Genomic DNA, 13,361 nt, shown 5'->3' on the forward strand with positions numbered 1-13,361 from the left:
CCCCCGCTCCAGGAAATCACTGTAATGTCAGAGGGGCCTGACCCAGGCTGGGGGCGAACGATGTGGGCCCTGTGAGTGGCTCTCACTGGAAAACTGACCAAAGGCATGGCAGGAAGAAACTCGACAAGTCCCATCCTTCTTTATTATCCTGTAGTTTTTGGTTAAATTTTAACCAGAAACATGTCTAGAAATAAAGAAGGGTTATACACGGAAGTTCCACGTGGCCACTCTCTAGCAGCAGGGATGAAAGGAGGAAGTAGAAAAGGATTTCTAAAATATGGTTCACAACAAAAGGCCCAAGTACTTTACATAGGTTTTCCTTAAAACAAGTTAATAGGAAATCATTACAGTTTCAGTTTAAAGTTTTTGAATGACTCTAGAAAACAGAATTGACTCCAGGGGATAAACATTTTCTATGCTACAAATAATTCTCCTAGTAATGGTGAACATGAATATAAATCTGTGCTCCAGGATGCAGTGCCACTACATCAACGTAACGCTTTCAATCACCGTGAAAGAAGAATTCACTAAGAGGCTCCCACCGCTCCTGCCCTGAATGTGCCTGAGGGTCTGGACCACCGCTCAGAATCGAGGAGGTAATTTCGTTACAGTTCAGAAAACTGCAGAGCCCACTGACAAACCAGCACGCAGAAGTTCCAGGTTTACTATTAGGTCACTGCAAACAGGCAGAGGTAATTCAAACGCTGAGTTCTGACAAACGCCCCAGTCCTCTGGATATCCACTGGAGAAGCATCACTGGTCCCGTGGGGTTAGCTATTCCTTGGTAACTCACATTATGGACGCTGGTGCAGGTCTTAGGCATTGCCGTGGAGTGGGAAAGGAGGACAAGCAGCCAATCGCCTCACAGGCGGCCCCGACGTGCAAGCCCTGCCTTTAAAACCTGCTTTGTCCTGGGGACGCCAAGGAAAGTGCCGAGGAAGCCGCACCTCTGGAGTCCCCTGGCATCCCCATTGGGGTGGACACAGGTGGCACCCCCGAACGTCAGTGCTCATCAAATATACACAGGCCAACGGACACACAGGGCGGAGACAAGGTTCTCAGACCCAGAAGACGCCTCTGCTGAGGCCCCTGGGTCCTGGGAGGGGGCATGGCGAGGGCCTCGCAAGCACCACACCCAAGCCTGACGATCTTTGATGGAAATAGCACACGTCATCTCAAATTAACTCCCGGAGGCTCTAGACTCCTTTCCTATGGCACACGCACGTGCGGCTTCTTGGAAGCGAGAGGGCAGCTCACCCGGCCCCCAGGGCGAGGAGGGCACAGCAGAGGCCAGAGAGTGCTGTGTCCCCCTCCGGGAGTGGCTGAGGTCAGGGGGCTGGCGCTACAGCCACCATCCCCAAGTACACTGGTGGCTACTAGGACCTGTTAGCACGCAGGCCCACAGGGCAACAACTGTGCCCTCCAGGCTCGATGGGCTGGGGGTGTAGCAGGTGCAGGGTAATGATGAGTAAACCACCTCCCCGCTGCCTTCCGTTGGCACGCCCCCACCACAGGCTTCACGCAGGCTTCTCCAGGGGCTGGGCCTGAGCTTGGCAGAGGGACCCCGGCCAGACTTGGCGTGGGAAATGTATGGTAAGGCCGGGAGGCCAGGGAGGCAGGCACCAAGGATCCTTCCTCAGGGGGCACGCGCCCATGCTCAGCCCCCAGTGGAGCCAGGAAAGGTGTTCTGCAAAGTGTGCCATGGTGCCAATTTCCTAGCTTTTTAGGACCAGGGTGGGCACCGGACACAGAGAATGACCATCCCGGATGGAATCTGAGGAGCCGAGAGCCTGGCTTGCTGGGAGGGATGTGGGGCGGGGTTTGCTGGGAGGGCTGCGGGGCGGGCCCTCAGACACTTCGCCGGCCTCCCTTACTTTGACTTCCCAAGAGAAAGCCCTTCTGGTGAACTCCCATCTTCTCAAAGGTCTTCCTGGTGAACCTTAGACTCCCCCAAAGGGGGACCCTATCACTTGACAAAAGCGCCCACCGTGAGGCCCTGGAGCACAGACCTCACTGCGAGCCCCAGGGCCGGGCACAAGGCCCTGCATCCCGAGCTTACGGGGTGCAGAAATGCAGCCAGTGAAAGGCGCTGTCATGGGGAGATGTTGGCGTCAGCATCGGAGTGGCCTCCCTCCCCTCTGTGTGCATTGTCAACGGCCACCCAGAACAACAACACGCTATAAAGACTCTTTCATGTCCTCTCCCAAGGTTGCTCGCGGACTCCAGCAGCCTGGCAGGCTCGGACGTGGCGCGCATGGAACGGGAGTGGCGCCCACTTGCTCTCACGCCAGCGAGAGCTCAACAGACTTTCTGGGAAGAAGGCGGCGGGTCTCTTTCTCAGGCTGTGTCTAGCACCATGCCGGGCACCCTCTGCTGGGCCCAGGGGTGGCTCTGCAGGACCAGCCCTGCCCGGTGGCAGAAGCACCTGTTGTGCCTCTCGGTGGCTCTTCCAGACATCCCCAGCCTTCCACTGGCATGGCTGGACGTGGGGACAGGGATGTGACAAAGGGAGGGGGACGCAGAACACAGAGCTCAGCCCTTGTCCCAGGGTCCCCTGTATGCTTCTCAGAGCCACCGACTGCTAGCAGGGGAGCCGGGTGCGACGTGTGAAGGAGGACGACGAATGAGGCTACACAGTGTCCGGGGTCTCCAGCAACCCCCTGCCTTGGCACGAGAGACCTGCTCTGTGCCCTACCTTTCCCATGGGTTTCTTTTAAACCAAGGGCAGGCAGAGGAATTTTTAAATAAAGTATGAGCACATCAAAAAATACAGAAAAGTGCATTAAAGATTAGTGAACACACTACGGATTATGAATCAATTAGGAGTGAGTCCAAAAAACAGTTCCTCTGACAGAGTCCTACGATAGACCAGAGAAAATGCCACAACGTCTTTTGTTTTTTATCTTCTTTTTCTAAGATTTTTGGCATCAATATACCAGTTGAAAATATTGGGTAATATTTGCAAAGTGAACTTCCTAGAAGAAAATCCCCTAAATCTGAAGCCTAATGTCGTCACTATAATTAAGTATAACATTTTATTTATTTTCAGTTGATGTCATAGGCCCTATATAGAAACAGACCAAATAAAAGTCTCTTTCTCAACAGAGAAATTAAAAAATAAATTTAATGATTTAAATTAGTGATTCTGTTGCTGACATTGCTATTTCATACCAAGACTCTAGAATAACAAGCTTGCGAGCCGAGCAGCACGGCCCAGCTCACGTGCCCTCTGCAGGCCCTCACCGCCCTGACCTCCACCCTCAGGGAAGGGCGTCCCCATGGCTGAGGAGCTGGCAGGGAGGGCAGAGAGGCTGTCACTGGCCCGCCTCGCCATCCAGAGCACGCTGGGCACGTGGCGAGGGCAGTGCCCCACTGGGTCTGCACAAGGTCTGTCTACACACTGGGTCCCCAGGTAAGATGGGAACTTGACAATGACTAACGTTCACCCACGGCGGCAGGAGGACGGGGCTGCGCTAACATTAACCCACGGCGGCAGGAGGATGGGGCTGCGCTAACATTAACCCACGGCGGCAGGAGGACGGGGCTGCGCTAACATCATTAACCCACGGCGGCAGGAGGACGGGGCTGCGCTAACATCATTAACCCACGGCGGTAGGAGGACGGGGCTGCGCTAACATTAACCCACGGCAGCAGGAGGACGGGGCTGCGCTAACATTAACCCACGGCGGCAGGAGGACGGGGCTGCGCTAACATCATTAACCCACGGCGGTAGGAGGACGGGGCTGCGCTAACATTAACCCACGGCGGCAGGAGGATGGGCTGCGCTAACATTAACCCACGGCAGCAGGAGGACGGGGCTGCGCTAACATTAACCCACGGCAGTAGGAGGACGGGGCTGCGCTAACATTAACCCCCGGCGGCAGGGGACGGGGCTGCGCTAACATTAACCCACGGCAGTAGGAGGACGGGGCTCCGCTAACATTAACCCCCGGCGGCAGGGGGACGGGGCTGCGCTAACATTAACCCACGGCGGTAGGAGGACGGGGCTGTGTGCATCTTTCCAACCATGCTGCTCTGGAGACAGTGCTGAGGCTCTGCAGGAGTGTCACTCTGAGCCAGGCTTTCTGGGGGTTTGTGGGAGTTAGAAGGGACCATCCCTGCCACCTGCCCTCTGGACACACACTGTGCCCATGTTGCCACACTGAGTCCACTCACGGCTGCAGGACGGGCCAAATCCTGAATGGCGCAGGACTTTGGAGGGCTGCGCCAACTGCGGCCGATGCAGGAACGTCGCCAGGCTGAGGGAGTCGGCCGCCATGCTCTCAGTTTTTAGGAGCTCAGGCCTGCCCATACACGGGGCTAGTGACAGCTGCACAGTCGTCTCCATCTGTCACGCCCGATGGGAGCGCCAGTGGACACAGGGACCTGGCCTCTCCTGCCCACAGCCTCACAGTGCCCACTGTGCCCACGGCTGAGGGATCGGGGGCAGAGGGGCTCAATAAGGCAGCCGGTAACCAGATGAAGTCAGAACTTCACTGCCATGACCAGGTGCGATATTACCTACTGGCTGACAGCTGCCAATCCTCCCAGGACGCAGTGCACACAAGAAGGAAGGACGCCTGGGCGCCAGGAATGTCTGAGGTCTGGGCCTGGGCTTATGCTGCTGGGCAGCCTGGCCTCGGCCACTCTTGCTGGCCATGGTCTCCACTGAACCGCAGACACAGCCTTTGAGGCAGGCGCTGGGATCCTCGCAGGCAGCGGTGGGACCCTCCCTGGTGCCCACTGAGAGCCGTGTTCTGGGAAGCCCGGCTCTCGGGGTGTCTCCTTGTGACGTCAGCCCCTCTCCGAGGACGGCTCCTTCTGGATGTCAGCGCCCCCCATGGCCATTCCCCTGCAGGCCCAGCTGGCACCTGAGCATGTACCTGTCAGTGATTGGCAACTGGTTGTTAAAAACGGCCACCAGCCTCCGAAGACGCATCCATCACCGTCACTTGTCAGAGAGGTGATGGACGGCAGGTGTGGCGTGCAGTTGGGGCATGCGGAGACGGGTGCGCCTGGCACTGCTGTCACTCTTTGTCACCATGGCCAGCTGAGCGCCCCAGCTGCCAGTTGCCACCGCGCGAGGCATGAAACACCCTCTGAACATCCCAGCAGCAGCCGGAGCTGCAGGCTGCGTCACTGACTCGTGTGAGGACGCACGGCCCTCTTAGATGGCACACGACCGGCGTGTCTCATGGGTGTAGGTTTTAATTACAGCTTCCGTGGTGCCAGATCTGATTCCAGTATTGTCTTTTCAGTTCTGCTCTGTGAGCAAGTCTGCATTAATCTGCATCTGAAACACAGGAGGCCGCGCATTCCTGGGGGACAGAGTCTCTTCGCTTTGCACACAGAGCCTCTTTCACAGACTGGTGTGGGGCAGGACAGGACTCCCGGATCCGATCCCTGCAACCCTCCTACCACCAAAAATCACAAGCAGGTCTCCACCTCGGGGTCTGAGAGCCTCCAGGGCCACCAGGCTGGTCCTCCTCCCAGAAGCCCTACCCCTGAACTCTTGGCAGGGCAAACAACCCTGCATTTAATCTGCTGTTGCCAGCCCAGCTCTACCCGGCCTCCCATTGGTGTGGAGATGGATTTAATTAACCTCTGATGAGTCCTTCCAGCAAGCCTGCCACTGAGGGCGCCAGGAAGGCGCTGTGAGCAGGCAGACGAACGCGGCCGGCAGTGAGAGCAAGAGGATGACCCCACCAGCCCAGGACCGAGGGGGCAAGGATGGGCTGCTGTGGGTGGGAGCTCAGCAGTGAAACCAAACCAGGCCAGCCGTGGTTTCTGAAAGACCGTTAAACTCACGTGTCCCTTCATACCAACACCGCCTCAGGGCGCCCGTGCCACCGGGCACTGCCTGCCCCCAGCCTCCAGCATTCCCAGAACACTCCATCAGGCAAGACGCTCTGCATTGTGAGAAACACGGCTTCCTGATGCGCTCTGGCTATGCGCGACTGTGTCACTGTCCACGAACCTTCAGAACCGCGTATGCTTACTCTGACCCTGGGCAATCTGAAAGCCACCCCAGAGGAGGGCACAGATGTCCCCACGAACCCGGGGTGGAGGCTGGGTGTGGCCTTTGCCGGCTCCCAAGGAGCCAGACTGCAGGTACCAACGTGGTGAACGTAGTGTCTCCACACAGGGGGTTGCGGAGGGTGGGGAGGACTGGGCTGCGTGGAACCCACGGGGTCTCACTCTAACCCATGCTGCTGTTTGACAGAAAGGCTCAGGGGAAGGAAGGACAGGTGCTTGAGATGCACCTGCTCCACATGGCTGGGGAGCAGATAACACTTCTAAGCCCTCTGGGAGGCCCTGCCCGCCTCTGTGTGGCCTCCTCTGAGGGGCTCACAGCTGTTCTGCCAAGAGGGAGGGCACAGCCAATCTCAAGCACTGACACCCCATCCAGGCCCCGAAGCTAGCTCCATCCGAGGACCCTGCAAGACACTCCTGCTAGCCTTTGACACCGACACTCCCTCTCCTTTAAAATGCAGATGCTTCTAGGAAGGCAGCGAGATGTGCACAGACACTTCGGTGGGAAATTGCTCCCAGGCAGGTGGAGCAGGACTGAAGGGAGGTGGGGGAGGCAGCCGCCAGGCAAACCCACTGCCCCAGGCACTCCTGGTGCCCAAGGCCATGGTCTTGAGGGCCGATGGTACCCTGATCCTGGTACTGGGCCCACATAGCAAACGCACAGGACACACTTGCTGGACCAATGAGGCTGCCCACAAGGCACCCAACAGTGGGACGCTCACCCACTCAGAGCCTCAGCCACCCACAGGCCTGTGTGAAAAAGAACCTGCTCATCTGAGCAGCTGGAAGTGCTGCGAATCCGCACTCTGCCCAGGCCATGCTGAGCTGCTCCACGCTCCAATTCCTCCTGATACTTCCCAACTGCAAAGAAACTGGAGGCCGGACCACAGTGTGAAAAATGAAAGCGGTACGAGGAAAACGAGGCCCTGGACCACAGGGATTCCTTGTCCACTTTTCATCTGAGGAAGGAGAAGTGCACAGCCTCAGGGAGCACCGAGATCACGGGGCAGTGATGGTGGCCACTGCCGGGTGTGGTCCTGCCAGGACAGTCTAGCCCAGAGGTGATGCTTCTGCGTCACACGAGAGCATAGCTGGCATCTCAGACACACCCGCAGCGATGCATCACTGGAGGCTGCACGGGCGAATGGCGCCGCGGGTGGCATGGACCGAGCCTGAACCCCGACCAGAGGTACCTGTGCAGCCCCGGTTCCCCAGCCGCACTGAGCCTGGCGCCAGGCAGATGTGAGAAGGAGACACTGCCTGGGCCCTGGGCCTGACTCGCAGGATCTGTGCGCTAAGGAGCTCCCAGGCACTCCCGTCAGTTCTTCATCAAAAAGCTTCATGTGGAAGGAAACTGCAACAGGGATGTGCCACAGGGCCAAGTGGAGATCGAGCTTGTTCACATGCAGAGGCTGGCATCAGCTGGTTCACACATAGAGGGAGGCCAATATCAGCCTGTTCACACGCAGAGGGAGGCCAGCATCAACGTTTTGCACAGCCCGATCTGGTGCCGGCATGAGGGGTCCCCAAACACCTGCCCTCAATTCCTTGGTCCAAGTCAGCCTCAAAAGAAAATTGTGAAGAATTTTCTTTGGTTTCCACAAAATTTCCGTGAAATGTTTTATAGTCAGAAACCCTCTTTAAAAACCATGCCATGCCAACTAGCAGATTTTCATTTTCCATAAGAGGTGCTTGGATGGTATTTTAAAATTCAATAATCTACCTAATTGGCACCTTAACTAATGCAGCTGAAATTAATCACCACCAACAAATAAATCTGGTCATTTTTCAGTGAGATTTATTTTTAGGTAGGGCTTTCAAAGAAACGTTTTCTGTGCTAGTGTTCAACCACGTGGCAGGAGACAGTCACTCCGGCGCTGCCTGCTGTCCTGGGCTGTACGGTGTGCCCCCAAATTCATGTCCACCCAGAGCCTCAGAACTGGGGCCTTGTTTGGAAATGGGGTCTTGCAGGTGTAACTAGTTAAGATCTCGGGATGAGACATCCTGGGTGGGGTGGGCCCTAAGTCCATGGACTCGTGTCCTTGCAAGAAAAGGCCACATGAGGATGAAGGCACAGATGGGGGGTGATGCAGCCATGAGCCACGGCCACCTGGGCCACCTGTGGCTGGGCGAGGCAAGGAGGGGTCCCCACTGGAGCCTTCAGGAGCAGCGTGGCACTAGGATACCTTGATTTTGGATGTCCAGGTTCCAGGACTGTGAGAGAATAAACTTCTGCTGTGTAAGCCACCCAGCCTGTGGTCCTCTGAGCCACTGCCGCAGGAATCTCCCCACACAGAGACAGGAGACCCAGTGCACGGGAGGGCTCCACCTGGCACGCACATTCCACGTCAACCGACAAGCAAACAGAAGACAGGCCGTGACCCTCTGCAGAGCCAGCACGTGTCTGCGGCCCACAGGGAGCGACATGGCCATGTGGAGGCGCCACGCAGCACTGAGGGGCCGCAGGTGACCCTGCGGATACTGCCCCTGCCCTGGGCCTCAGGGTCCTCCCTGTGGTCAGTTTCAGGGTCCTGTGACTCCTCACGGCCCCCAGACCTCAGGAAATCCCTGCGGCCATGGGGTCCAGGTGCTCAGCTTCGGGCCAGTCACTGCACCAAGCACTTAGGTCCTGTGAGCTGTGGAATGTTACACACAGCTGACGACTGTGTTGATGATGCCAGGAGGGAAAAGCGGTCCTTATTCCAGAGGTGTGGCCTTTCCTTGACTGAACAGTCCTATAAAAACTCTACACTACACATCATTTCCCTATTTTCCACTAGGCTCGCTTTACTTACGTAGTAAACTGTGTGCAAAATGTAACGAAAGACTTTTGTCAAATGAACGGCCATGTATCCATAAAGAGCCATGTGGGCAGGAAAACCCTCCAGAAACTAATGCAAGGATCTTAGACACTTACTGAGTAAACAATCCAGTTTAAAACTATTCATTTTTCTTCCCATTCCTTTGCAAATGGCAGACAAACAGCGCAGAACAGTAAGACCCACGTCTGTCCAGTGTGCGGGCATTGTAAGCCAGGGCCTGTCAGACATGAAGAGGGGACCGAGGAAGGGTGCCCAGGAGGTGGTGGCTGAGGCTCCGGTGCGTCTGCTGGGCTGCGTGGGCAGCCGCTGTTGCGGGCAGCGTCCTGCAGCCCAGAGACCAGGCTGGCCGGGCGTGTGAATGAGCTGTGCTGGGTGGAGGCCTGCCTGCTCCCAGGAATCTGCATCGCCACTGCCTGGGGTGTCGGGGGCTCCCTTGGGTGGCATCTATGTCTGTTGGGGACATGGTGTCCAATTCTGGTGCCACTCAGAAGGGACCTTTGCGAACAGAACCTGGATTTCCCACGAATGCCCCGGGCATGCCTGGGTGATAATCACAGAACACACGCGGCTTTCCTTCTGCTGATTTGTGTGAACACTGAGTTCTGCACAGGAGGAAACCCTCCCCAGAGACCAGCTCCCTCCCAAGCTGATCGCGGGGCTGGAGAGCCCCCACTCCCAGCAGACGCACCGGAGCCTCAGCCACCACCTCCTGGGCACCCTTCCTCGGTCCCCTCTTCATGTCTGACACCAACAAATGGCACCAGCAAAGAAAACCTGCTGCTGAAAACACCTGCGTCTGATACGAGGCAGGGGTGTGGTCACTCCCAGGGGCGCCTGATACAGGGCAGGGACGAGGTCACTCCAGGGGCATCTGATACGCAGGAGGGAAGCGGTCACTCCCAGGGGTGTCTGATATGGGGCAGGGACGCAGTCACTCCCAGGGATGCCTGGTGAGTGGGAGGAGCGCCTGATGTGCAGGAGGGACACCTGATATGCGGGAGGGGTGCGGTCACCTCCAGGGCTGCCTTCTCTGTTCTCTGACCTCTCACCTGGGGGAACCCAGGCCCGACTCTTCCCTGGGACTGTGCAGGGCTGACCACGCCACGCCGTCCCATGTGAATGACCGCCATGTCTGCCAGGCAGTGTGGAGACCCCAGCCAGGGCCCACCTCAGGGCTCTGGTTCCGAGAACAGGGATGCACTGGGGAGCAGCTGAGCCCAAGCTGGCTGGATGGCAAGTCCACAGGAATGTTCCTCCCCCGTGGCGGCCCCTGCACTGGCTGAAAGTCACCTGGTCTGTACTGTCCCATGGAATAGCCACTGGCCACGCGGCTCTATCAGAGCTGAATTAAAATGAAACGAAATGAAAGATCGGGTTCCTGGGCTGCCCTCCGTGCTTGTTAGCCTCATGTCCTGGTGGCTGCCGCAGGGGCAGAGGGGAGGCAGCTTGTGGTCAGGCTCACAGCAGGACACGCCGATGCGGGTGGGACTTCAGGATGCCACCTGGGTCAGCCAGGCCCATAGGAGCTCTGCCGCGTTCCTGCTTACTGTTCCTTTGAGAAATCCGCTTGGGACATGCAGAGGAGGTTCCAGGAAGACCGCAATTTTCTTTCCCTGCCTGACTGATAGTCACCTCTGACGCTGAAGACTGACAGGCAAGCCCCACACCCGCTGTCTTAACAAGCTGAACGCAGGAGCTGCTCTTTCCACACCCAGGACACCTCTCCACAGAGCTGAGTGGCTGGGGCTGCAGAGCGGCCGTGGAGCCAGCAGACAGGGCGTGAGGGACGGACGTGAGCTGTCCTGCAGCAGATGGCGCCCCCTCCCGCGCTGCCCACGCAGTCCCAGCCAGCACGTCCACCAGCCCGTCCAGCTGCACTGGGTCTGTCACCCAACTCGCCCACGCAGCCCTGGCATGCAGGACACCAGCATGATGGCCGCGGAGGCAGATGGGTGGCAATGACGCACCCCATGGAGCCCAGAAAGGGGCCTGGCTGGTCCAGGGCAGAGGTGCTGAGGGAAGACCAGGAGGTGGCGGGAAGGGCCCCGCAGGGGCTGAAGACAGGGCAGGTGGACCCGCGCTGCTGGGCTCCATCTAAAACCAGCTACTGTGGGGGAACTGAGAGGAAAAACAGCCTTTCAAGTAACTCCTTGTCTGTTCCAATTACTGTGGATGGGAAAGTGATAAAAAAACGGAGACGACTCAATTCCTGGAGGACGGGAGCTGGTGAGGCTTACGGTGGTGTGGGCGGCTCTCAGACACAGGTGCTCGCTGGCCCTGGAGTGCTCCACCAGCCACTCGAGCCGCGGACTGGAGGTTCCTGAAGCTCTTTACTGACTCTCAGAAGAAAGTGGCAGTTTCTGGAGAACTGTTTATCACCAGTTCACAAAGTAAACAGCCCCTTAAGCACAGCCATTAGAATTCTCGTCCTCTGTAGTTTGATGTTTGAAGTTAAGCACGAAGGCTGCCGTGGAAGATCTCGCTGGTTTATCAGTGATGGGAATCTTCAAACTCTGGCTTGAGGCCAGTGCCCTCCCCAGCACTGGCCCTCTGCGTGGACCCCTTCAGCAGGGCAGAGGGCTGGGGCGAGGGCTCCTTTAGTGACAGCCTAACATGAACACGGAGGACGGGGCACAGGTGGGGGCGAGCATGGTCTTGCTTCTTCCTGAGTAAAACCCGGGCAGGTCCCAGACCTGAAACTGGAAGGTCCAGAGAACCCACCGAGGCCCGGGAAGCAGTCCCCGCTCTGCACCCACCCTCCCTGGCGGCGTCCAGGGCACCGGGTCCATCTAGGCCTGGGTGGGAGCTGCTGTGCTGTGACTGCCTGTGTGAGAGGAACTCTTTAAGAAACAGGACTGATCCTGGTGATCAAAAAACACTGCTGACAGTGAGGGTTGAGGGCTGTGTGTGAAGGCACTTACGGAGGCCAGGGGAGCAGGCCAGGCGACAGGAGATGTGGCAGACCCAGGCTGGCTCCTGAGGCCCCTGCACCGTTCTCGCGCCATGCCGCCTCTCACGGTCACACCCACACGCAAACCCCGGTGAGGTGCTTTCTTCCTTTTCTGCTCAGCAGAAAAAGGAAAGCCCTGCAGTCCTTCATAGGAGTTGCTCAACGCCCCACAGGTCCTGGAGTCCAGGCCCCCCACGCCTGCCGAGACCACAGCGGCCACACAAGCCCCACAGGCCCCTGGAGTCCAGGCCCCCTACGCCTGCAGACCAGAGTGGCCCCACAAACCCCACAGGCCCTGGAGCCCAGGCTTCCCACTGCCCCCACGCCTTGTGGTCACACGGCCTGGCCACCGGGCTCAGCAGCTGGCTCCCTTCACCACGGAGGCTCCCGTGGCTGCTCCAACGCGTGCCTCACCACAGCTCTGACCCGACCACAGCTGCCCTTTACTGTGACATTTGCTCTACCAGGAGGAAAAGGCCCTTTCCAAGCTCCCTGACCTTTCCCCAATTGCTGGGCGCCCGGGATTGATCGGCTTTGGTCTTTCACGGGTTCTTCTTGACTTTCATCCTGGCCACTCCTAGTCAGAGCGGGAAGTACTTATGTGCACTGTGGACTCACTGGCTCTTGAGTAACCGGTTAGAAATGAGCTTGCTCAGAGACGTTCCAGACCTGCCAGAAATGCCGCTTCCGGCCCCCTGTGGCTTGGCAGGGGTGGACGAGGAGACTCTGACAGGGCCCAGCCTCTGTGGCCCCCAGGCCTTGCTCCCCTGTCCCGGACAGCGTCGAACGCAGGGACATGGATTCTAGCAAGGATGGGCACGGCCCCTGCCCTCGGGCCCTCACCGAGCCTGTGGGATAGCAGGCCAGAGACCAATCCATTCGACAGCCTCTTCGAGGAAAAAGGAAGCACAGCAGTGGGAAGGAAAGGACTTCGGGGCCCCTGCTGGGGTGTGTGTGCTTTAAAAACTCCATGTGCTCCACAGCCCACCACACGCAGAGGCCCTGTCTTCCTCCTCCACAGCCAGATGAAGCGATGCCTCGATCAGGAGCCACTGAACGTTTAGGCACCACCACCAGCACGGCCAAATGTTGACACACAGGCATGCGGTGCGGCCTCGTGGCGAGGTGCTGCCAGCTCAACCCAACAGAGGGTTTCAGGGGCACTCATTTCTGCCAACCACGAGAGACCCAGGATGATCAAAGCCAGCTCAGTCTGTCTTTCAAAAACAATGCCCTGCCACCGTCGGAAGATGAATATGTGTGGGTGTTTGGAACTGGAGACTAAAATGGGAACGTAACAGTCTCGGGGACCGCCGTGTCCCTGTCCGACTCACCGTGCTCCCATCCAACTTGCTACATTCCCGTCCAACTCCCCGTGTCCCCATCCGACTCACCATGTCCCCATCCGACTCACCATGTCCCCATCCGACTCACCGTGGCCCCATCCAACTCACTGTGGCCCCGCTGTGGGCTGTCAGCTCATGCCCAGCACCTGGAGGGGCCACCGGGGAGGCTGAGGGTGAGGGCAGCAGGGCCTGGGCGGGTGGGCAGCAGGT

At 58.1% G+C, this 13,361-nt stretch overlaps 1 protein-coding gene across 1 annotated transcript in view; it reads right to left on the minus strand.

The window, feature by feature from the left end:
* The window catches only part of INPP5A (inositol polyphosphate-5-phosphatase A), a 258,361-nt gene that overhangs the window by 36,383 nt on the left and 208,617 nt on the right, over window positions 1-13,361 (minus strand). The window lies entirely within an intron of this gene.

This window comes from Nomascus leucogenys, chromosome 3, assembly GCF_006542625.1.
Source record: "Nomascus leucogenys isolate Asia chromosome 3, Asia_NLE_v1, whole genome shotgun sequence".
Lineage (NCBI taxonomy): Eukaryota > Metazoa > Chordata > Mammalia > Primates > Hylobatidae > Nomascus > Nomascus leucogenys.